The 26,066-nt window shown below is 35.8% G+C and overlaps 1 protein-coding gene across 1 annotated transcript in view; it reads right to left on the reverse strand.

The window, feature by feature from the left end:
- Window positions 1-26,066, reverse strand: part of LRP1B (LDL receptor related protein 1B) — a gene marked incomplete at its 3' end in the record, with an annotated part of 2,351,282 nt that overhangs the window by 2,125,522 nt on the left and 199,694 nt on the right. The window contains exons 4-6 of the mRNA XM_082630936.1: window positions 13,807-14,101; window positions 13,421-13,585; window positions 6,244-6,338 (exon numbers count right to left, since the gene is read on the reverse strand). The remainder of the gene's footprint in view (window positions 1-6,243; window positions 6,339-13,420; window positions 13,586-13,806; window positions 14,102-26,066) is intronic.

Here is a 26,066-nt window from a genome sequence, read left to right on the forward strand (position 1 = left end):
ATGTGGAACCTAGAAAGATGGTACAGATGAACCGGTTTGCAGGGCAGAAGGTGAGACACAGACGTAGAGAAAAAACATATGGACACCAAGGGGGGAAAGCTACAGGGGGGTGGGCATGGTGGTGTGATGAATTTGGCAATTGGGATTAACATGTATGCACTGATGTGTATAAAATTGATGACTAATAAGAACCTGCTGTATAAAAAAATAAATTAAATTAAATTAAAAAATAAGCAAAATATTGTCAAAAAAGTAGTATATATGAAAATACCAAAAAAAAATCAAAAAGTTGAAGAATATAATTACTTAACTAAAGCAAGTGCAATAGAGGGATTCAACAGCAGCAAGATAAGTAGAAGAAAAGATCAGCAAATTGAATACAGCACAGTGAAATCCATCCAGTAAGAGGAGCAAAAAGAATAAAAAGAGTGAAAATAGCTTATGGGACTTGCATTATAGTATTCTCAGAAGAAGGAGAGATAGAAAAGGAAAAAAACCTTACTAGAATAAATCATGGCTGAGCACTTCCCTAATCTATGAAAAGAAACAGATATTCAGATCTAGGAAGCCCGGAGAATTCAAAATAAGAGCTCAATGAGATCCATACCACGACATTATAATTAAATTAAGAGAAAAAAAATTATTACACACAAAAGCAACACCCATAACTATCAGCAGAGTTTTCAGCAGAAGCTTTGCAGGCCTGAATGGAGACATAATATATTCAAAAAGCTGAAAGAAAAAAAAAAGAAAAACTGACATCCAGGAATACTCTACTCAGCAAAATTGTCATTCAGAATTGAAGGAGAGATGAAGAGTTTTCCAGACAAGCAAAAGCTGAATGCGTACATCACCACTAGACTGGCCTTACAAGATATGTTAAAGGGATTTCTTCAAGCTGCAACAAAAGGACTCCAATTAGTAACAGAAAAATATATGAAAGTATAAATTTCACTGGTAAAGATTAATATACATGTACGTTTAGAATACTCTAATGTTGTAATGATGATTTAAATCACAGAAAGATCTGTTTTGATCCACCTCCTAGAGTAATGAAAATAAAAACAAAAATAAACAAATGGGACCTGACTAAACTTAAAATCTCTTGCACAGCAAAGGAAACCATAAACAAAATGAAAAGACAACCCACAGAATGTGAGAAAATATTTGCAAATGAAGCAACCATCAGGGATTTATTTCCAAAATATACAAATAGCTCATGCAGCTCAATATCAAAAAAAACAAACAACCCAATCGAAAAATGGGCAGACATAAATAGACTTTTCTCCAAAGAAGACATACAGATGGCCAACAAACACATGAAAAGATGCTCAATGTCACTAATTATTAGAGAAATGTAAATCAAAACTACAATGAGGTATCACCTCACACAGGTCAGAATGGCCATCATCAAAAAATCTACAAACAATAAATGCTGGAAAGAATGTGTATAAAATGGAACTCACCTACACTGTTGGTGGGAATGTAAATTGGTACAAACATTATGGAGAACAATATGGAGGGTCCTTAAAAATCTAAAAATAGAACTACCATAAGATCCTACAATCCCACACTTGGGCATATATCCAGAGGAAACCATAATTCAAAAAGATACATGCACCCCAATGTTCATTGTAGCACTATTTCCAATAGCTAAGATGTGGAAGCAACCTAAATGTCCATCGACATAGGAGTGGATAAAGACGATGTGATACACATATACAATGGAATATTACTCAGCCATAAAAAAGAATGAAATAATGTCATTTGTAGAAACATGGATGGACCTTGAGATTGTCATACTGAGTGAAATAAGTCAGACAGAGAAAGATAAATACCATATGATATCATTTATATGTGGAATCTAAAAAGAATGGTACAAATGAACTTATTTACAAAACAGAAATAGAGTCACAGATGTAAAAAATAAACTTATGGTTACCGGGGGGGGGGAGGGATAAAGTGGCAGATTGGGATTGACGTATACACACCACTATATATAGAATAGATAACTAATAAGGACCTACTGTATAGCACAGGGAACTCTGCTCCATACTCTGTAATGACTAATATGGGAAAAGAATCTAAAAAAGAGTGTATATATGTATATGCATAACTGATTCACTTTACTGTATACCTGAAACTAACACAACATTGTAAATCAATTATACTCCAATAAAAAATTTTAAATAAATAATTAATTAATTAATTATTTTTTAAAAACGAATTAATACAAAACTTCCTCAAACTCTTCCAAAAATCAGAAGTGGAAGGAACATTATTAAGCTCACTTTACAAGACTGCATTATCCTGAGACCAAAACCTGATAAGAACACTAAAGGAAAAGAAAAATACAAGCCAATATTCCTGATGAACATAGATGCAAAAGTCCTAAAAAAAATACAAACAAACTGAGTTCAACAATAGATTAAGAGGATAATACACCACATCAAGTGAGATTTATTGCAGGGGTGCAAAGAAGGTTCATCATTCACATATCAATGAAATACAGCACATTAACAAAATAAAGGATAAAAATCATATGATGCAGGAAAAGCTCTTGACAAAATTCATCATCTGCTTGTGATAAAAACTCTCAATAACCTGGGTATAGAGAGAAGTTACCTCAATATTATAAAGACTATATATGACATACCCATAGCTCACTTCATACTCAATGGTGAAAAGCTGAAAGCTTTACCTCTAAGATCAGAAACAAGGCAAGGATGCCCACTCTTGCCAATTTTATTAAATATATCACTGGAAATCCTATTCAGAACAATTAAGTAAGAAAAAGAAATAAAGGAATCCAATTGGAAAGGAAGAAATAAAACTATCTCTATTTTGATATGATAAATATAAAGCCCTAAAAACTCCACCCCAAACTGTTAGAACTAATAAATGAATTATTAGCAATTTTACAGTGAAATTGCAGGAGACAAAATCAATATTAAAAAAAATATGTTGTGGGGCTTCCCTGGTGGCACAGTGGTTGAGAGTCCACCTGCCAATGCAGGGGACACGGGTTCGTGCCCCGGTCTGGGAAGATCCCACATGCCGCGGAGTGGCTGGGCCCGTGAGCCATGGCCACTGAGCCTGTGCGTCCGGAGCCTGTGCTCTGCAACAGGAGAGGCCACAATAGTGAGAGGCCCGCGTAATGCAAAAATATATATATATATGTATGTTGTGGTTTTACACACTAATAGTGAAATACCAGAAAGAAAAATTTAAGAAATAAATCCCATTTATAATTGCATCACAAAGGTCAAAATACCTAGGAATAAATTTAACCAAGGAGGTGAAAGATGTGTACACTAAAACTATAAGACAAAAATTGAAGAAGGCACAAATGAACAAAAGCATAATCTGTGTTCATGGATTGGAAGAATACTGTTAATCTCCATAATACCCAAAGCAAACTACACATTCAATGCAATCCCTATCAAAATCCCAATGGTGTTTTTCACAGAAATAGTACAAATAATTCTAAAATTTGTATAGAACCACAAAAGACCTCAAGTAGTCAAAGCAATCTTGAGAAAGAAGACCAAAGCTGAAGGCATCAAACTTCCTGATTTCAAACTATATTACAATGCTACAGTAATCAAAACAGTATGATATTGACATAAACACAGACATATAGCCCAGTGGAACAGAAGAGACAACCCAGAAATAAACCCATGTTTATATGGTCAGTTAATTTATGACAAAGGAGCCAAGAATATATAATGGAGAAAGATAGTCTCTTCAATAAATGGTGTCTGGAAAATTGGACAGCCACATGCAAACAAATGAAACTAGACCATTATCTTACACCATGCACAAAAATCAACTCAAAATAGATTAAATACTTGAAAATAAGACCTAAACCATAAAACTCCTAGAAAAAAAAATGTTTTTAAACGCTCTATGACATAGTTTTTTTCAATGAGTTTTTTGTATTTGACACCAAAAGCAAAGGCAACAAAAGCAAAAATAAACAAGTGGGACTATAACAAACTGAAAACTTTTGTACAGCATAGGAAACCATTAACAAAATGATAAGGAAACCTACAGAATAGGAGAAAACATTTGCAAATCATACATCTTATAAGGGATTAACATCCGAAATATATAAAAAGCTCACATAACTCAGTAACAAAAAAATATCTGATTTAAATATAGGCAGAAAATCTGGATAGACATTTTTCCAAAGAAGACATACAACTGGGGCACAAGTACATGAATAGGTGTTCAACATTATTAATCATCAGGGAAATGCAAATTAAGACCACAATGAGCTATCACCTCACACTTGTCACAATGGCTATTATCAAAAAGACAAGAGACAGCAAGTGCTGGTGAGGATGTGAAGAAAAGCAAACCCTTGTGCACTGTTAGTGGGAATGTAAATTGGTACAGCCACTGTGAAAAAAGTATGGAGATTCCTAAAAAATTAAAAATAGAACTACCATATGATTCAGGAACCCCACTTCTGGGTATGTATCTAAAGAAAATAAAATCACCATCTTGAAGAGATATCTGCACTCCCATGTTCATTGCAGCATTACTTACAATAGTCAAGATATGGAAACAACCTAAGTGTCCATCTATGGATAGATGGATTAAAAATTGTGATACATCTCTATCTGTATCTATATCTACAGATACATAATAGACTTTTATTCATCTATGAAAAGAAGGAAATCCTGCCATTTGTAATAATATAGATGAACCTCTAGGGCATTATGCTAGTGAAGTAAGCCATACAGAGAGACAAATACTGTATGATCACACTTATATGTAGAATCTGAACTCATAGAAAACAGATTGGTTGTTGTCAGAGTTGGGGGTGGAAGGTGGAAGAAATGCATGTAGTAGGTCAAAATGTACAAATTTCTAGTTATAAAATAAGTAAGTCTTGGAAATGTAATGCACAGCATGGTGACTATAGTTAACAATACTGTATTGTATATCTGAAAGCTGCTAAGAGAGTATAGATCTTAACAGTTTTCATAAAAACAAAAACAAAAACAAACAAACAAACAAAAAACCCTAGTGAGGTTACGGGATGTTAACTGAACGCATTGTGCTTCATTTCAAAATATGTACATATATCAGATCATTATGTTGTATACCTTAAACTAATATAATCTTTATATTATATAATGTATATATTATGTTATATATTATATATATATAATATATATATATTAGATCTCAGTAAAGCAGGAAAAATTATTAATCACGTTAGAGCTAGTGATTAGCAGAATTTAATATTGTACTCTGTTTCCTGATCAGTATTTTTCCTTTAAACCCATCTGTCTTTTAAAATGTGTTTCAATGGTATTACCTGTATTAGAAAATCAAATACAGTTCTGAATGAGATCTATAAACTCTAAAGCAAGAAATTATCATTTTTAAAAACAAAAGTGCATTGAAATACATTAATTGCCTTTGAGCATAGCTGTTATCCATAATATCTTGTTGGACTATATTTGATTGATACTTATGAACATTGTATAGGAGAGAGTTCTGTTTTAATCTTTAAAGCTTAATGATTAAAATTTCTTTCTTCCATGTTCTGAATAAAGACTAGAAAAACTATGCTGCTTGGTTTTATTAAGAAAAATATTTCCTTCTGATCCAGTGCAAAATATCCTATGATTTCTAGAAATGTATTCATGAAAGCAAAATGGATCAATTTGCCAAAAATTAAATGAAGCAACACGCAATCTAACTATCCAGGCAGAATGATATTTTGCCTACCTAAACGCCTCCTGACATTTTCATTGGTTAAGGAATTACTCCTCACTTCATGACTCAAATTTGCTTAGTGCTTCAGTAAAAACAGCTGCTGAGTCTCTTTCCTGAAGTGACTATTTGAAAATTACAAATAAAGAAGTATTTGAAAGTATTCCATATGTCCATTTATAAATTATTTGGACGTTTTAGATGAAAAAGGTAAGCAGTTTATGAAATTTTAAGGTTCTACATATTAGATGTACTGTTTCTCATCCCCACAATGTTTAAAAAATTCAATGAAAACATGTACTTTGTAAGAAAAATCACTCAATTAATACATAAATACATTCTTTTGGAAAAAGAAAGATACAATCCCTTTCAGTAATCTTCAATTCCATCCATTCCTTTCCCCCAGAAATGAACACTGTTTTGGGTTTGATGAGATCCTTAAAGAACATTTTCATATACTGACTGAATATAAAATATATACCTATAGTGTATTTTTACTTAAATACTCACATGATACGTTCTGTGTCACAATTCGCTTTTCTTCTATTAACTTTCTTTTCAACTGTACACGGTATGAATGAATTGTTGGTTCTTTAATTATTCTTCTGTTGAAAGAGATTTAGGACATTTACATATTGTTGTTTATATCTGACACATTTTGAAGCCTCACACTGTGCCCTTATCCTAATTGGTTTAAACAAATTGACTAATTTACTTTTCACAAGAATTCAATATATCAATTTAACCAGGAAATTTGACCTTTTGATACTGCTATTTCAAACTTTGACTTTCAACTCTCAAAGGACCACCAAGAAAATCTGTAACCAAGCAATGGTAAGTTGATTAGATTGACTGTAGTAAGAGAGAATGTCAAGCTGACAGAGCTTAGGAATGTCCCAGAAAGGGGGATCAGGGTTTTAAGACCTGGGCAGGGTGATTTTTAAAGAAAGTCTTATACGGTAAGGAACTGGGTGGGACTGGGCAGAATTCATATGTATCGTACACCTTCGGATTGGTGGCAGAGAGAGATGAGGAAGCAAATTTTGTTAAGAAATCTGTTATTATTGTTAAGTAAGCTATTATGGTTTCTTCTTAGTCTTATCTTCCTAGAACAAGTACCTAAGTTATTTTGCCAATTTTCAATATTGTTTAACAATGGAACAGGAAGGTATGTTTAAGTTCTCACCAATACAGCTACAGTAAATATAGTTTTGCATAACTCCATGTATGTGAACGATATTTTTCTAAGATAGATACCTAGAAGTGGAAATTCTGGGGCTTTAGGTTTGCACATTCTTTTAAGAGATACTGTCAAATTGTGTTCCAAAAAACCTAATGTTAACTATTTTCAGCAAAGGCATATGGTACTCGATTTCCATATCCACACTAACACTATATCTGATCAAGCTATCAATTTTACCAACCTGATAAGAGAAAAATGCTGGTTTGCTCGACATTTTAATTACAATTTCCTTGATTTTTTTCCTGCATTTTCCTAGCAAAGTTGAGTAGCATATTTCTTATGGTGCTCATTTGTTTGTTGTCTCCTGTAATGTATTTGTTCATTTCCTTTGTCATTTTTTCCCTATTGATTTGTAGGATCATTATATAAAAATGCATTTCTTGCTCATGTATTTAAGAGATGGCTTCATCAGCTCTATTAAAGGCTGCTGTTAAGTTTAGGTCTATTCTACCTGTATCAATTTTGAGCTTTGGTTGAGTGGCAGCAGTTACTTGGAACATTTACTTTTCATGGAAGAAATGGAAGCTTGCTCCAGAGAGGTGAGTGGAAATATGGGGTTTCTCGTAAGGGTTAATATACTTTAACTTCCATCCATATTATACTGTCCAAAACAAATCACATTGCCCAGCCCAAAATCAATAGGATGGCTAAACTTACTCTTTTCATGGATGTAAGGGGAGAAGAGATTAAATAACTGTGAACAGAAATCTCATCTCCTCAATTCTAGGTAAAGCTCACTCCAGCTTGAACCCTCCCAGAAGATAGTCATGATGCAGAATTTGGTGACTACCATTGCTATATATGTATTTGTACCTACTCAATAAATATAATGTATGTTCCACTAACCATAGTGTATATACTGTTGTATTTTAGATTTAGCCATGTTTATAAAAGTAATTACTAATAAACATATGAACAGATAATCTGGTAATTAGGAAAATATAATTTAAAATAATAGATATGGGGCTTCCCTGGTGGCGCATGGTTAAGAGTCCGCCTGCCTATGCAGGGGACATGGGTTCGTGCCCCGGTCCGGGAAGATCCCACATGCCGTGGAGCGGCTAGGCCCGTGAGCCATGGCCGCTGAGCCTGCACGTCCGGAGCCTGTGCTCCGCAATGGGAGAGGCCCCAACAGTGAGAGGCCTACCTACTGCAAAAAATAATAATAATAATAATAAAATAATAATAATAATAATAGGAGATGACATTTTCATCTTTTATAAAAATAAGTACGTATGATAACACAAAGTGTTGGTGGGTAAGTATGAAATGAGAATTCTTATTTATTGATGGTGAAAGTATATATAGAGTGACTGGCTTTTGACTCATAAAGCTGAAGTTGCACATGTCCTACAATAAAGCAGCTTTCCTTATTTATATGGAAGAGATTATATAAGAGGGGAATTTTCTGTTCCTTTAAAGTTTTGGAAAACTCAGCCACATAACCTTTGGAGACTAATATATGTTTTGGTACAAAATTTGAATCACATTTTCAATTTTCTTTCTATAGTTATTATGCTATCCAGATATTTTAAATTGATTCTTATCAATTTAGATAGTTTTTATTTTTCCAGTAAATAGCATTAATTTTATTTAGGGACTCTGTTGATATTTACATTTCCTCTGTGGATCCCTCCTTGTTTTCTAGCACTGCTATGATGTATTGCTACTTTTTTAGATCTATAAATTTCAGAGCTTGGTGTTGGGATGTGAGATAACCTGTCTACCAAGTTATCAACCTGATTTCCTGTATGCATTACAACAATGAGCCTGGTTAGACAGCATATTAAATATAGGCTCTCTCTGGCATGCCATACCTTCAAAATTTCACATTAAGCATGCATATATTAAATTTCTGATAACTCAGAGGGCAAATCCAAGAAAACTGTTTCCAAGAAAATGTAGTAACCTCCAATAAGCCTTGTTATAGCTCTTGACCATGGTTATATCGTAGACAATCTCTTTGATCTAGCATCTTAGCACAGAAAATCTCTTTGATTTGGCATCTTTTTAAAAATATTCTTTCAGTTAGTATTTGGAAAGAAGTTGAAGAAGGTGGTGATGCCATCATTTCTTTCTCAGTTTTCTCTCTAGTATATATTCTGTGTTTCATTGTTTTTAGTTTAATGAAAATTTTTCATGTTCACACAACTCAGGGAATGTGGTCACTTTTCCAAGTGAAATGGGATATAAAAATCCAATGTTACCTGGTCAATTCAGAAAATACTCTTAATTTTGAGATTCATATTTGGACAAACTAAAGCTACCACATTCTGTATAATTAAAGCTTATTTGAAAATTGTCTTTACCTATACTTTTTTTTAACATAGGTTTTAGTAAATGTTCTCATGGATTATTGCAATGTGCTATAGAAATTTTATAAATGGTCTATTTTATTCTATTTATGTCATATTATCTGGAGCTTGGAGTGTCACTTTCTTTTTTCTAGAACAGATAATTAGAGGTTTATTTTATGACCTTGACCAGAGTTAGAAAGCTAAAGATATTATATGAGAAAGTTAGAAGGTTGAGCAATCTTAAATTAGAAATAACTGAGGTACTTGAACAATTTATAGAGTTAGCTCTTCCAATGAGTTTGCTCTTGCCCACAAGATCTTGTAGAAATCTGCCTAATTAAAAAACTTTAAGTTGGAATTAGTGGCAAAACAATGATCACAACAAAACTACAACACCCAAAACATACTCATTAACACTCAACAATTCATCCAAAAATCTTTCCAAATTCCTTAGTATTACAATTTTACCAAAATATCTCTCTATATAAATATGTATTAAGACTGCTGTAAATACCTTAGCCCAAAGTCATTCGGTGAGAAGGTAAGTAAAGAGTCAGAACTTTAATTTAGTGAAATATCTTTCAGAATAGCCCTGAGTAGCCCTACCAATGCCAACCAACTGGCCCATAATAAAGTAGCTTGCTGTCTAATACATTTCAAAAATGAGATACATTTTAATGTAACCCCACATGTTCTTTTTTATAAATAGGCAAAAATCTCAGTTTCAAATTCAGTTTGTATATATCAAAATTAAAAGGACATAAGTGAAATTTTAACATATCTGAACAAATTTGGAGGTCTCAAGCTGTAATCCTGTTTTAAAACTTCTTTGTATGAACAAAATTGCTATTGAAAATAACTGCATTTCTCAAATAGACATATAATTCCAAACATTAAAAAAAATTCAACACATTTCTCACTCACTATTTGTGCTTCAGGCATAGTGCTGTTCGTATTCTAATTAGTCATTATCATGTACTTTCTAATTATCTCAATTCTAAATCCTTAAAAATTACAAGATCAAAGTTTTAAATGACAGCAGCAATGAATTAGTCACCAAGAGTAGTGAGAGAACTGAATTCAGTATAAGAAAAAATCTATTATTTTTAAATGTCATTTTTTTACTTTATAGCACCTTGAAAATACCACTTCCAGTAATTTTAGAAGTAACTTGAAAAATCTAATAATTGAGAGGAAAGATCAACTGATTAACAATATTTCAAAAGGCTCTATTTCCTCTAATGACACAAAACTATAAAATGTTAATATATTTTTGCTGCCTAAATATCCTAGAACAATTTGCAATTTTCTAAATGAGCTAGGACTGGTAAATAACCTGTGAGGTTTTACAGAACAGACTTCAACAAAGTGCATCATCTCTTTCTTTGCCACAGAGGTGATCACAGGAGATCAAACTGAATTAAAAATTTATGTAAATATCAATTAAAAGACCAGAATGAATTCCATTTTAACAAGTAATCAAATCAATCAAACAAGTAATCAAAGCAATCAAATCAATGACAGTGCTGTTAGGTAGCTGAGGAGGGTAACATGAAAAGTTCTTTAGATACATATAGTCTTGAAAGGTAACATAGTAGGTTCTATTGAAGATTCACCATTTGAGAATGGAAAGTAAATATATATTTAAGTTCATCTAAATAAATAGTTTTTTGAATAATTGTTGAAGGTCAATTTTAAATTCAGAGAGGCTTTACGTTAGAGCAGTGGAAACAAAGAGCTAATTTCAATGCTGATATAGACAAATGTGTATATTTTTGTAAGAAAAAGAATATACACAGTAATAATATGTGAGGCAATTTAAAACTGGGACAGACAAAAAGAAGTGATGGTTCACTGTGAAATTTTAACTGGATTAATAGGAAGCAATGGCACTTTAAAACAACAAACCAACATGTAGGAACTTAAAAGTTAACTCTCCATCACACTCAAATGGGTTTAAAGGATGTTTTGCCATCAAAAGCACTGGTGTTAAGAGCAAGTTTCAATTAATGAGAGGTTCCCAGGAAAACACTGAGCTCTGCTGAAGATAATGAGGGAGGAGTCTTATTTACATCAACAACAGAGTCTTAAATTGTTATGAGGGCTGTTGGTGTTATTTTGTTGTACATGAGGTAGAGAATATAAAGGATGAGTTGGAGGGAAAAACAATTCTCAGAGAAAGAAACAAAAAAAGAAAGAAAGAAACAAACAAAAAGAACCTGGAGGAAAAGAGGTGTGCCATATGAAGAAAAAAAAAAGGAGCATTGCAAAATAATTGCACTTTATTTTTCAGGGTGCAGCCCCAAGCTAGAGAATTGGAAAACAAAATGAAGATTATAGATTTCCATGTATACGAGTATAAAATGTATTGATACCTAAGGGACTAGATCTCAGATCTAAAACATAATTTTTTTTTTTTAAAGCACTATGTTATCCTAAGAAGTATAATTGAGTTCGAAGTTGAGTTAGATGAGGAAGTTTAGGAAATGGATAGGTCATATTTGGATGAGACCAGGAAGTAAAGAGAAATAATAATATTGTGGTAGTGTAGAGAAAGAAGGTGTTGGAGAAGGAAGGTATTGGTGCCTTCCATGGAGAAAGAAGGTATTGGTGAATTTTTTTCTAGTAGAATTTATAGACATAATTCAGTGGGAAAATGTAATAGTGGTGGTAATACAGAGATGTAAGGAATGTTTCACTTTTCTAAGTTCAAATTTCCATGAAGCCTTAATTTGCCTCGCTGATCCCTAAAAAAATAGAGGAATGCTGAGGCAGTGCTTTTTGAGACTTCTTCCATATCAACAAGGGGGAAGAGGTTCATAAATCTAAAGTAGTAAAAATTGTGGTAGGAAACGATCATACTGCTCCAAGTTATAATATTGAAAGACAGGAATAAAAGACATAGTCACATGCAAACTAAAGATTGAATTATTTCCTCCTTCCTGACTGTCTAGTCATAAGAGCACAATTACACTGAGCTGTCATTATCTGTCGATATCCCATCTTCCCAGGTAGACTTCAAAACTTTCAAAATCAGCAATAATTGTTACTCATCTCCATATCTTTAATTCATGACAGAGTGTTTTTGTTTGGGAATTTAATACATTTAATCCTCATTATTCATGGATTCTGTATTTGCAAATTTGCCTACTGACTAAAATGCATTTATAACTCCAAAATCAATACTCATACTTTCACAATAATTTAAAGGCATGAATATGTACAGAGAGGTAAGAAATAGGAGTTCCTATAACACACACTTTCCCAGCTTGGGTGGAACAAGGAGAAGGTTGTTTTGGCTATTGTACCATAAACAAGTATATGTTTTGTGGGCTATTTAATGCGTTTTGGGGGGCTTTTTGTTGGTGATGTCTCTGTTTAAAATGGCCCCCAAGCAGTGTTGAAGTACTGCCTGTGTTCTGAATTAAAAAAGGCTGTGATGTGCTTTACTGAGAGCACATGTTTTAGATAAACTTTGTTGAGGCATGTGTTATAGTGCTGTTGGTAGTGAGTTCAGTGTTAATGAATCAACAGTATGTATTAAATAAGGTGTCAAACAAAACACACATAAAACAAGGTTATGTGTGCAAAAATGCTGTGTCCAAGGCTTGCAGGAATCTAACCCTACGTTTCTTCTAGGAGCAATGATTCAGTATTTGTTAATTCAGTGTTTGCAGCAACTTTGTAGAACATAACTATAATGAATAAAGAGAATCAAATTTGTATGTCTGTTTTGAATGAGTTATTTCAAAGATGCATCTATTATTCATAACACTAGTTAGAGTAGCTCTTTTATAAATGCAGTTTTATATATTTTCACAAAATACAGCTAATCTGCAATTAAATGGATTCAGGTCTTTAGATATTTAACAGCTAAAATTCCCGGATTTAATTTATACATCTACCAGTCGCATTCCAAGTGACAGGCTGTAACTTTGTTGTCGCTAACTTCTTGGGGTCTCTGCCCTCAACTATAAATAATTGCCTCGGGAGGCTGATATGAGACCCAAAGAAGTAATGTGAAAGAAAATATTTTTCTAAACTCTAAAATGCTGAACATTATTATCCTTTGATTATATCAATTGTATCTATTGAAACAAATTAAACTTACTTAAATAATTATTACTAGTTTACACATTTTACTCACCTTTAAAAAACTGACTCCGCGGGCTTCCCTGGTGGCGCAGTGGTTGAGAGTCCGCCTGCTGATGCAGGGGACGCGGTTTCATGCCTTGGTCCGGGAAGATCCCACATGCTGCGGAGCGGCTGGGCCCGTGAGCCATGGCCGTCGCTGAGCCTGCGCGTCCGGAGCCTGAGCTCCGCAACGGGAGAGGCCACAACAGTGAGAGGCCCGCGTATCGCAAAAACAAAACAAAACAAAACTGACTCCGCAACTGTAATGGGGGAGGGGCGAGCGCAGCGTTAGCCCGTGGCCCTCAGCCTGCGGCCATTAGTGCACAGCTGTTAGTGCGCGGCCCTTAATGGTCCCCCTCCACCAGCGGTCAGCATCGCAGTGCGCCAGGCGGCACTCACCCTGGGTCGCTGTGCTTGTGACCCCGTCGCCTGTTGGGGGTGCGGAGCAGCCTGAGGGCCGGCTGGATTCCGAACGTCCTGCTCCCTCAGTGATGATGGCTGGCCGCAGTCTGGGGACCTGGCCCAGAGGGCGCTGCCAGCTGAGATCTGCCTCTTCAGCCGCGCCTGCGCACTGGTGGGAGGACCCAGACTGGGTGCTAGATGAGTGCTCCTGGGCAAGGGTAACCGGCCTGAGCAGGGACCCCCTCTCAGCCGGGGCCTAAACCTCGGAGGGGGAAAGCCGATCCTTGGGACCCTGGACAAGTAAAATGAGGGGTAATGATGTCACTTTGCTCACAGGATTTGTTAAGTGTTAGAAGCCGCGGTCGTATAATTGTATTATATAATACAAGCCAAATTGTATAATTCTCAAGGCTATGACCTTTAAGAGTATGACACCTTTAGGGCTTTCCTGGTGGCGCAGCGGTTGGGAATCTGCCTGCCAATGCACGGGACTCAGGTTCGAGCCCTATCCCACATGCCGCGGAGAGGCTGGGCCCGTGAGCCACAACCACTGAGCCTGCGCGTCTGGAGCCTGTGCTCCGCGACAGTGAGAGGCCCGCGCACCGCGATGAAGAGTGGCCCCCGCTCCCCGCCAACTGGAGAAAGGCCTCGCACAGAAACGAAGACCCCAACACAGCCAAAAACAAATTATTAAATTAAAAAAAAAAGAGTATTACACCTTTAGATAAAAAATTGCATTTGTTTTGAAGGAGGTTTACAGGAACATCGTGGCCTGACTGTGACCTGACCTACATGGACAGCTGCGAGAACAAAGGGTCCCTCACCAAGAGCTTTGCAACAACTAACCACGCCCCTCTCTCACCTTTCCTATAAAAGGGCTTTGCTGAAAGCCTTTCAGGCGTTCAGGATTTTTAAGGCATGAGCGAACCCTATCCTGCGTGGCCCTGCAATAAACCTTTCTCTGCTCCAGACTCCAACGTTTCGACATTGTTTGGCCTTACTATGCATCAGGCACACGGAACTGTCATGGGTAACACAACTACTAGATATTTGAAGTCATCATATTTGGGGCTGTGAGCCTGAGGAATGTAAAAAGTACAAGTCTCCTATACTCAAAAGATCTTGTTGTAGGTGTAAAAATTTGGCATTCATATTTTTAATAGCAACATAAGCCAGTGTAGGATAAACATATAAAAAAGCAATTTCTATTAGGACACTAAAAAGGGTGAAACCGAAAATAAAACTTCCCTCAAAGAGACAATGTAAGTGAATCACAGTTCCCTCACGTGGGAATAGGAGGAAAAGAAGTGAAAAAGTTTATGTTATTGGCATTTTATTTTCCTTGATTTAAATAAAATTATTTAAAATACATACAAAAAAAAGTTCCTAAGAAACATTCTTGTGCTGTAACAATTTTTACCTAAATATGAAGTACAATATGCTTGATGTCAAGTTTGTTCCAAGATATGATTTTGGAATTCATCTAATGAACTTTTTATCTTACAAAAAATATAGGTTTTTCTAGACTTGTTATGTGCTTTAATTATGTTTGCTAGTTATGACATGATCTCTATTTACACTAATTACTAACTGCTTGTAATTATACAAATCATGCCTATACACACTAATTTACTTAAGATGATATGTAAACAAAAATTTATCTTTTTCCTGCCTGCAACAGGAGAAGATGAGGTGCTGAGATTTTTTTAAATAAAGACGATCAAAAACCACAGAGGCATCATCAGCCGTACAAGCAAGTTGGGGCAGAGGTGGGGGGAGTGAGGCAGGTATTCTTTATTTGTGCTGAGTGGTTCTCCTTGTCTCTAAAGCACTTTCTTATCCCTCAATCAGAAGTGTGAAACCCACAACCCTGGGATCAGTTGAGAAGGAATTATCAGTACCTTAATGGATGATGTAGCAATCCGGCCCAGATACTATTTCTTTGTAGCCAGACTCTATGTACCTATTACATCCTTGCTTCTCTAACACAAGGTTTTGCATTTTGCTCAGCACATCTATAAATCAGCAGCTACTGGCTGTAGAAGGAGACTCCTGAAAAACCTAGTCCTCGTTCTATATGTTATTTGTCAGAAGAGAAGGGAATGATTATATACTTTACTTTCAATATTGCACTTGATCGTCCTAACAATCTGATGAGATTATAGCTAGTTAGAAAAAGTAAGCCGATTCGATGAATAGTTTTCTAAATCTACACAGTTAATAAGTGGTAAAATCGCTATTAGAACCCTGACTCTAATCTGTTCTATTTTATGTTATATCAATGGCAACTATAGAACCCCTGAAGAATTCTCTTGAACCATAAACACACAGGCCTTGTCACTCAGACACGAGTCTAAAAGAAAAGTTCTATCAAACAAGTCTAAAAGAAAAGTTCCTTTTTTCCATGATGACAGCTGCTTAATTGATTAATGTTTGCTCCATTGTTTTTTTCTTTGTTTTTCCCCTTTGTTCTGGATCATGTTTGCCTGAGCCTGTAATTCCCCGCGAGCTGTGGGTCCCTGGCTCTTAGTGCTTCTGCTGTTCACTTCCCCATTGCTATTGATACCCCCATATCCTGGTTAGCACTGGACAGAGATCAGTACTTCATTAGTCCTCTTGATAAAACCTCACCCTTGAGTTGGAGGCAAAACATTTAAATTTAAAACAAACTTCCAAGTATTAAAATGGACTTTATCTAGAAGCCAAGCAGAATTCAACAGGTTGTTTGGTTTGGTGGTTGATGTCAAGAAGACAGAAGAGTGTTTTCAAAAGAATTGAGTTAGAAATTGAAGAGTGAATAGGAAGACATGGATAATTGTGGAATATGGGTTAAGTGACCCATGAGGAATTTTGAAAAAATCAGCTTCTCCTATAAAATCTCATTTTATATAGATCCCATACTCATATTTTAAGAATCAATTCAAGTTTTCTTTCCCTCCAAAGCTTTTTGTGACTTTCCCAGTTTTTATTGCTATTCCTCCCAAATGTTTCCATGGTATCTTTACATCATAAATCACAGGAGTTATATAGTTAACATATTAAGAACCCTTCCTTTTAAATTTTGTATCCCCATCACAAAAGGCATATTTTGTTTGTTTGCTTAGTAAAAATGTTCCTGGAACAAGAATACACTTAGTATATTAACAGTCAATCTGGTTGCATATAGTTCCCATTTTAAGTGGTATAATGTATTTTAAACTTTGGTTTGTAACTTTTCACTTGTGAAGATATATGGTATGCATGGGTGTTACTGTGCTACCTGTATGCAAATCGAGACAGTGAAGTGTGGCATTCTTGCAGCTATTGGTCAAGGCAATGCTAAATATATCTTTTTGCATAAAGGTATGTCTGTTTTTTGTTTACACTGGTTATTGAACAGTGACTGTAAGATCATAATGGTGGTTTTCTTCTCATATTTGAAGCTTTATATTGACCTCAATAAAAATATTAGAAATATGTGATATTTTTCTGAGCATAGACGAAAGATGAAAATCCATTTCTAAAGGACATAGACTTAATGATAAAAACATAAGCAGAAATAAGGGAGCAAAAGCTGTATTTCTTGTTTTAAACTGCATGGATTCTATATGAGTGTAGGTCAAGTTCATTTTCAGGAACAGGTTTTTTTTTTAATATTACTGAGTTTTAAGTCACAACTTAAGCATTATAGATATTTTAAAAAATGAAGTATTCAAGGAATTATCTGACATAGAAATGGACTCAAAACAACATAGGAAGGTAGTTTAACCTGCAGTTGTTAGCATAAAATAACACAAAAACTAAAGATAATAGTGGGTTTTTTTTCCTTACCATTAAGCCTCATGTTTATTTTAATTGTAGCAAGCATTTAAAAATGTGTACTCTCTTGGACTTCCCTGGTGGCGCAGTGGTTGAGAGTCCGCCTGCCGATGCAGGGGACATGGGTTCTTGCCCCGGTCCGGGAAGATCCCACATGCCGCGGAGCGGCTAGGCTCATGAGCCATGGCTGCTGAGCCTGCGAGTCCGGAGCCTGTGCTCCGCAGCGGGAGAGGCCACAACAGTGAGAGGCCCGCGTACCGCAAAAAAAAAAAAAAAAAAAAAAAAAAAAAAAAAAAAAAAAAGTGTACTCTCTTTTCTTTCATATAATAACTCTATGAGATAGAGAAGTTTCATATTGTTACCACCACTTTATGGAAGCCCAAAGCAAGCATTTCAAGGTGATATAAACAGACATCACAAATACAACCTAATCACACGACCAAGAATTCTGAACCCTTTAAGGAAAACCAACAATATAAAAGAGACACAAAGGAATAGAAAAACTAACATCTGAGGAAACAGACCTAACAGGACAAACAGAGTAATACTTTAAATCGTGATTATTGTCAAAGCTCTGTCAGCAGCAGTGATTGTACAAATTTAAACTGCTATCAACAAACAAAACTCTGAAAATCTATGCTTAACATCATAATTGACTACAGTAGTGAGCTAAATTTTTGAATAGGGAAAGATGCCCATGCATTAAAACAAACAAAAAAAAAGAAAGAAAGAAAATACCAAAGAGAGACTCAGCAGTCTTAAGATTTGTTTTTTAAAAATGTTACAGGAGATCTGAGGAGATAAAAGGAGGGGCCAAATGTTCTTTAAAAATGGGGAAAAAAATTTAAGTAGAACTGCAGAATAATGAGATTACTAAATTGAAAAGGCTTGCCATGTATTGAGTGGCAGGAATTTTAAACACACAGATACACAATTATATATCACTAGACACATCATTGTGGTAAAATTTCTGAACTTCCAAAATTAAAAAAAGAAATCACTTTAAGATGTAGACACACTACAAGAATTAAATGACATTGAAAACAAACTTGTTTTTGGGCAGTATTTCCTGCAAGACTGTAAACATATTTCTTCAGAATTTTGAAGAACTGATCTTGAACATAAAATCTTAAATTATCATTTAAGGGAGAGAACATGCAAGAACTCATATTTTATTTTTTAAAAAGTACCCAATCTGTAATAATTATAAGAGAACATGCTCAAAAGAAAAAATGCAAAAAACCAATTCAACCCAAAGGAATAAATAAAGCACATTAAATATGAGTAACTTTGATTTGCTTAAAAATATATACAATCCTATAACTCAAATACCAGAGTAATTTATTAAATAGAAGATGATGGTTTGGGGGATGGAAGGGGATAGTGGAAAAAGAAGATTGATTTTCTTTTTCATTTTGCTTATTTTAGCTTTATTATGTAGATTAAAAAACCTAAAGCTAATAATTAAAAGATATATATCTACATATCTATATCTATCTTACAAACTATTATAATACCAAGAATGAAACAAAGAGAATTGAAAAATTCTCAAAGGCAGAAAAGGAGAGAATAATGAGAAAACATGGAAAACTGAAAAACCATATATATAGTAGAAGTAATTGCAAATATTTTATTAATGAAAATATGTCTAAAGTCATATTGAAAAGACAGAGACAGCCTCTTCAATAAGTGGTGCTGGGAAAACTGGACAGGTACATGTAAAAGTATGAAATTAGAACACTCCCTAACACCATACACAAAAATAAACTCAAAATGGATTAAAGACCTAAATGTAAGGCCAGACACTATCAAACTCTTAGAGGAAAACATAGGCAGTACACTCTATGACATAAATCACAGCAAGATCCTTTCTGACCCACCTCCTAGAGAAATGGAAATAAAAACAAAAATAAACAAATGGGACCTAATGAAACTTCAAAGCTTTTGTACAGCAAAGGAAACCATAAACAAGACCAAAAGACAACCTCAGAATGGGAGAAAATATTTGCAAATGAAGCAACTGACAAAGGATTAATCTCCAAACTTGACAAGCAGCTCAGGCAGCTCAATATCAAAAAAACAAACAACCCAATCCAAAAATGGGCAGAAGACCTAAATAGACATTTCTCCAAAGAAGATATACAGATTGCCAACAAACACATGAAAGAATGCTCAACATCATTAATCATTAGAGAAATGCAAATCAAAATTACAATGAGATATCATCTTATACCGGTCAGAATGGCCATCATAAAAAAATCTAGAAACAATAAATGCTGGAGAGGGTGTGGAGTAAAGGGAACACTCTTGCACTGTTGGTGGAAATGTGAATTGGTACAGCCACTATGGAGAACATTATGGAGGTTCCTTAAAAAACTAAAAATAGAACTACCATACGACCCAGCAATCCCACTACTGGGCATATACCCTGAGAAAACCAGAATTCAAAAAGAGTCATGTAGCAAAATGTTCATTGCAGCTCTATTTACAATAGCCAGGACATGGAAGCAACCAAAGTGTCCATCAACAGAGGAATGGATAAAGAAGATGTGGCACATATATACAATGGAATATAACTCAGCCATAAAAAGAAACGAAATTGAGTTATTTGTAGTGAGGTGGATGGACCTAGAGTCTGTCATACAGAGTGAAGTAAGTTAGAAAAGAAAAACAAATACCGTATGCTAACACATATATATGGAATTTAAGAAAAAAAAAATGTCATGAAGAACCTAGGGACAAGATGGGAATAAAGGCACAGACCTACTAGAGAATGGACTTGGGGATGTGGGGAGGGGGAAGGGTGGGCTGTGACAGGGTGAGGGAGTGGCATGGACATATGTACACTACCAGGCATGGAATGGATAGCTGGTGGGAAGCAGCTACGTGGCACGGGGAGATCAGCTCGGTGCTTTGTGACCACCTAGAGGGTTGGGATGGGGAGTGGGGGAGGGTGGGAGGGAGGGAGACGCAAGAGGGAAGAGATGTGGGAGCATGTGTGTGTGTATGACTGATTCACATTGTTATAGGATGGAGACTAGCACACCATTGTGGAGCAATTATACTCCAATAAAGATGTTAAAAAAAGAAAAGACAGAGCCTCACAGATTCATAAAAAACAAAAATCTGTTTATAAGAATAACTAAAAATTACAGAACTACTATCAATAAAGACATAAAAATATATAAATATTAGAAAAAACTTAAAGGGATATTAAATATGGAAATCTTAATGAGCCTTAATATAATTACTGATGCAAAACATTAGAAGGGGAAACCATTTATATTGATTAAGATATGAAAAGATTGTATTTGTCAGGCTAGGTATTATGCAACAAATGTTTATTTTTCACTCAAGTCACAATCTGATATTTAATGGTAGGTTTCCACAGTGTAATTCACTTATCCCTGATCTTCTCATTTTTGCTCCTTCCATCTTCACCATTTCCCTGAAGAGCCCTCTTCCTCCTCTACATTTTGATGAATGAAGAGAAGAGCAAAAATAAAAGCATACCTATATACACATAGTTAAGTATGAGTATATATTGTGCATACACACATAAACACATATATGTGTATATATAAACATAGCTTATATTACATTGTCTCAAAATGCAAAAACCACTATTATCTATGTTCTGTCACTACTGATATAATTGTTATTACAATCTTGAAGGTCAGTGAAAGCACCATAAAAACTGTTTATAGAATCCTATTCGAGTCAAAGTTACAACTCCAGTCAAGTGTTTTGTTGCTGTTGGGTGGATGGTTTTGCCTTAGGGAAAAAAAAAAAGAAGTTTGAACAGCATGAAAAGAACCTGTTACAGTAGGTGAGATTTAGGTAAGTATTCCTAATTAAAAGTATTTATAGTCTTTAAAATAAATAGCTTAGTAAGTTGTCACATTTACCCCCAATATTCTTAGAAATAAACAACACTAGTATTTTAGGTTTCATTTTACTGCATTTGTATTCACGTCAGAGGGCTTGAATGGATGAAATTCTCTAGCATTCTGATTATTCACACAAGTATTCTAGCTCATGGAGAAGGAAATTAGATGTTATTACCTCATATTTCACCTCTTCATTGCTGGCAGAAAAACCTAAGACATGCATTGAGCTTATCAAACACAACTTGCACTGTTTGTTTTCCTGTTTCCTCATTTATGAGCTTTTTGAGGAAAAGACCAACATTTTAATATCTTTGTACTTCAAGTGCCTAGCACACTACCTGAACATAACGGATTTTGGAATCGTTTATTTGGGGAACTTCATATAAGAAGGTTAGACCAAGAACAGGGGACATTTTTTAAAGAGAAGAAAAATGGTCTCTTTACTTCACCTTTCCTCCTTACCACATTTATCCCTACTAGAAATCCTAGCCCTTGGCTCTTTTTTTTTTTTTTTTCTTTTTGCGATATGCGGGCCTCTCACTGTTGTGGCCTCTCCCGTTGCGGAGCACAGGCTCCGGATGCGCAGGCCCAGCGGCCATGGCTCACGGGCCCAGCCGCTCCGCGGCATATGGGATCCTCCCAGACCGGGGCACGAACCCGTATCCCCTGCATCGGCAGGCGGACTCTCAACCACTGCGCCACCAGGGAGGCCCGCCCTTGGCTCTTAAAATACATTGGTCCTATTTCATCTAACAATAGCTAAATCTTTATTTCAACAAGCAGGAATATCGGTGTCAATATCAACTGTGAAAGTGAGTCACTATGTATGTTAATTGCCAACGCAGAGGCCGAGGACTGCTATTTTTTTAAAAATGCAGTTTTGAAAAAATTATTCCTGTTTTATTCCAAATCTGTGTGCAGATATTTCTTACTGTGATGTTGAACCTCCTGACAGAGATGGCGTTTTCTTTCTAGTCAACAGCTGGCCTCCTCCTACATGTGGTAAAATACTAAAGAATTTAAGTATTCACACTGATAACTCATTAATCTGACCTCTAGCAAAATGTGGATTTCTGGAGTTTATCTGTCTCTCCATGCACAAGCTTCCCCATGATTTATATGTTCTGCAATGAATCCTACTTTCCGATCTTCTTGTCACCAATTTTATTCTCTGATCAGTCTTTTCTGTCATTCTCTCTGGAGTCTCATTTCAGTCTGCCTCATAAAAAATATATTAGTTATCATCCTAAAAGACCCTCAGCTTCTGTTTCTGTGCCCATCTACATGCAGGCTGCTCTAAAAGGCGTCACTGGCTCTGCTAGCTAGAGTTTACTGGGGTCCAAGATTATTATTCAAGGTAGCGTCTCTGGGCCCCAGTGATCCCCTGGCCTTGTGTTAATGGATTTTCTCCTAAAGATGCAAATAACGGCTGCCTGAATTCCTGTCTTAATTGCCTCAAAATGAGGCAATCTGGGATCCTTGCAGAGCCATAAATAATCCTCTGAAACTACTTGCAGAAATGCTCTATCAAGATGTTTTTTTGGGACTTGATGATAAAAAATGTTCAGTGCCAAGTTGCCACCATAAACCAGATCACATCTGTAGAAGGGGGTTTGCTGAAGGAACCTTCTCCCGAGTCTTCCCTTTTACTCTGCGTGTAAAAATCACCTTCATTTATTAATATTACTCTTCTAGTGATGTGAGGATTCAAGCACTATCCAAAGAGCCAATGTAAAGTTAGGACTTTATGAAAATGAAAGTGGGGCTTCATTTCTGCTGCAGTCAGATCAACTGTGCTGATTTTTTTTTAAACCGTGCTGAGAAAACTACAATCTAACACTATTTAAACTTTTCAAAACTGTCCAAGACCACACTACAAGCACTTTGATGATTTATACTTGGAATTAGGGGAGTAAATAGGGTTAAATCAGAGTGATAAAGAGTTCCTGACTAAATATTCAATTTGACTACTACCTATTAAATATTATAAAATGTAGCTGACCCATTATAGAAAATTAAACGCAAGGAAAAAGGGTGTTAATGTTAACTAAGCCTAAATATTTATAATTAACATTTATATTTATCATTATGTACTCAGATGTACAGTCTCTGAAACACAGTAAGAACTCAATAAATATTTAACACATGAATTAATGAATATGACTTTTTTTTTTTTTTTTTTGCGGTACGCGGGCCTCTCACCGCTGTGGCCTCTCCCATTGCGGAGCACAGGCTCAGCAGCCATGGCTCACGGGCCCAGCTGCTCCGCAGCATGTGGGATCCTCCCAGACCGGGGCACGAACCCGTGTCCCCTGCATCGGCAGGCGGACTCTCAACCACTGCGCCACCAGGGAAGCCCTGAATATGACTTTTAATATCATCTTTAGTTCCCCTGATAGTTTCATAGGCATTCACCTAGAGAGTAACTTGACATTAATCCAGAAACCAAATTTCTGCAATCTTAGCCATCTGGAATGGAATTAAGAACCCCAAATACTGCTTGTGAGACTATTATACAATTTTTGGTATTCAAAAATGGGTAACTCTGATATCACAAATATCAAATATTAAACTGTTTAAGAAGAAAGTGTTTAAGATGAAAAAGATGCAAAACAGAACTTCTTAACATTATTGAGTGTGGATAAACAGAGAAGCAAGTTTCAATAATGTAAAATATTCATTTTCATTGAAATTTTATATCATGTTAAACCTAGATATATGTTATCTTTTTCATTAAGAAGACCATGATGAACAGGGAATCTTGGAGAAAAAGAATAATGTGTCATTATTTGTCATTCTTTTTTTTTTTTTTTTTTTGCGGTACGCGGGCCTCTCACCGCTGGGGCCTCTCCTGTTGTGGAGTACAGGCTCCGGACGCGCAGGCTCAGCAGCCATGTCTCGCGGGCCCAGCCACTCAGCGGCATGCGGGATCCTCCCGGACCGGGGCACAAACCCGCGTCCCCTGCATCAGCAGGCGGACTCTCAACCACTGCGCCACCAGGGAAGCCCTATTTGTCATTCTTAAAGTGTAGATGGTGACTGGATTATTTAGTGAGCCAGGCACAGTGAGGGCTCATCAGTGAAAACAGAAATTAGCTGATTAAACATTCTTTGATGAGTGAGAGAGAAGCACATTACAAAAATACAGAACTTCGAAAAATTCAGCTATCCTCTTTCAGCCCTGTTATTCCAGAAAACTTTATTCAAAGCATTTATGGAAGAAAGTTTCTTCCTTAGTTAATGATTTCTAGGGTAAAAATAACATTAGAATAACTTACCTTAGTAACTTAAATTATTTCTTAATAATCTCTACCCTCAGAAAGCACTTCTTAATATCGAATCCAAAATTTTGCCAAGTGACAAGTTGATAAATTATCCGTGCAAATATTTAAATATTTACTAACCTATTTTTCAACTTTTTATTTATTTCATGGTTCTCTACTCAATGTTTACAAAGTTTTCTGGGGCACGTTATTTTCTGCATTCTCTGTATCAATAAGAATTTCTGAACCTCTTCAAAATAGTATCTGAATACTACTAGTATCACTATACTATTAGTCTGCTGAATATAGAGACAAATCAATCAAATGATAATTATTAATTTTCATTTAAGGTCTGAATGAAATAAAAGGATTTATGTCCATGCCTCAAACAACAGAAAAACTGGATAAAATGTTAGAAACAACGTTGTTCAGATATCAGGCAACAGACAGCGCAGGATGGTCGTACCTGAGTGAATAGAAACAGATGAAGTGAACCCTCTGATTGCCTCAGCTTCCTGCCTAGAGGCAGTTTCAGGGCTGTAGTGAAAGGAGAGAAAACCTACAAAGAACTTGGTGGTCACTAACATGAGAAGACAGTTCAAAGTTTACGGAGGTCACAGTGGCTATAATTTGTGGCACAATAGTGGAGAGAGGTTGTTGAACAGAGGGAAATGTAACAAGATCTGAACAGGAACCCCTCAATTCTCAGGCTGAGCACTAATCAATGTATCTGTTAAAAGAAATCACACAAGGTTGGGGGAAAACCTACCAGAAAAGAGGAGGCTGAAAAATTTCCAAAGCTCACACATGGCTGGGAATAACATTTTAGACTACCACTAGCGAAAATGGAAAAATCTCCAAAAATAAGGCATCTGATAGAGTTCTCTGAAAATATCATCTCAGTAGTAAAGCTCAGTTAGGCCTAGATCAAAGACTGCTTTGCACCTAACAAAGCTTAAAAGCAAACCTCAAGAATATTAAACAAAGTGCAAGTAACTTAACTTTACTGCAAAAAAATGTTCAACACAATTTAAATAAATGCAATTTATTACCAAGAATTCAAATAAGATTGATACTGTCCAGCATCCAAATTTCCAGACAAGCTAGGAAAATGAAATAGGAAAATATGACCCATAACTAGGATAAGATTCAATCACTGCAAGCCAACTCAAAAATTATATGGGTAGGGCTTCCCTGGTGGCACAGTGGTTGAGGGTCCACCTGCCGATGCAGGGGATGCAGGCTCGTGCCCCAGTCCGGGAGGATCCCACGTGCCGTGGAGTGGCTGGGCCCGTGGGCCATGGCC

Source organism: Mesoplodon mirus, assembly GCF_964341445.2.
Source record: "Mesoplodon mirus genome assembly, chromosome: 8".
NCBI classification, from domain to species: domain Eukaryota; kingdom Metazoa; phylum Chordata; class Mammalia; order Artiodactyla; family Ziphiidae; genus Mesoplodon; species Mesoplodon mirus.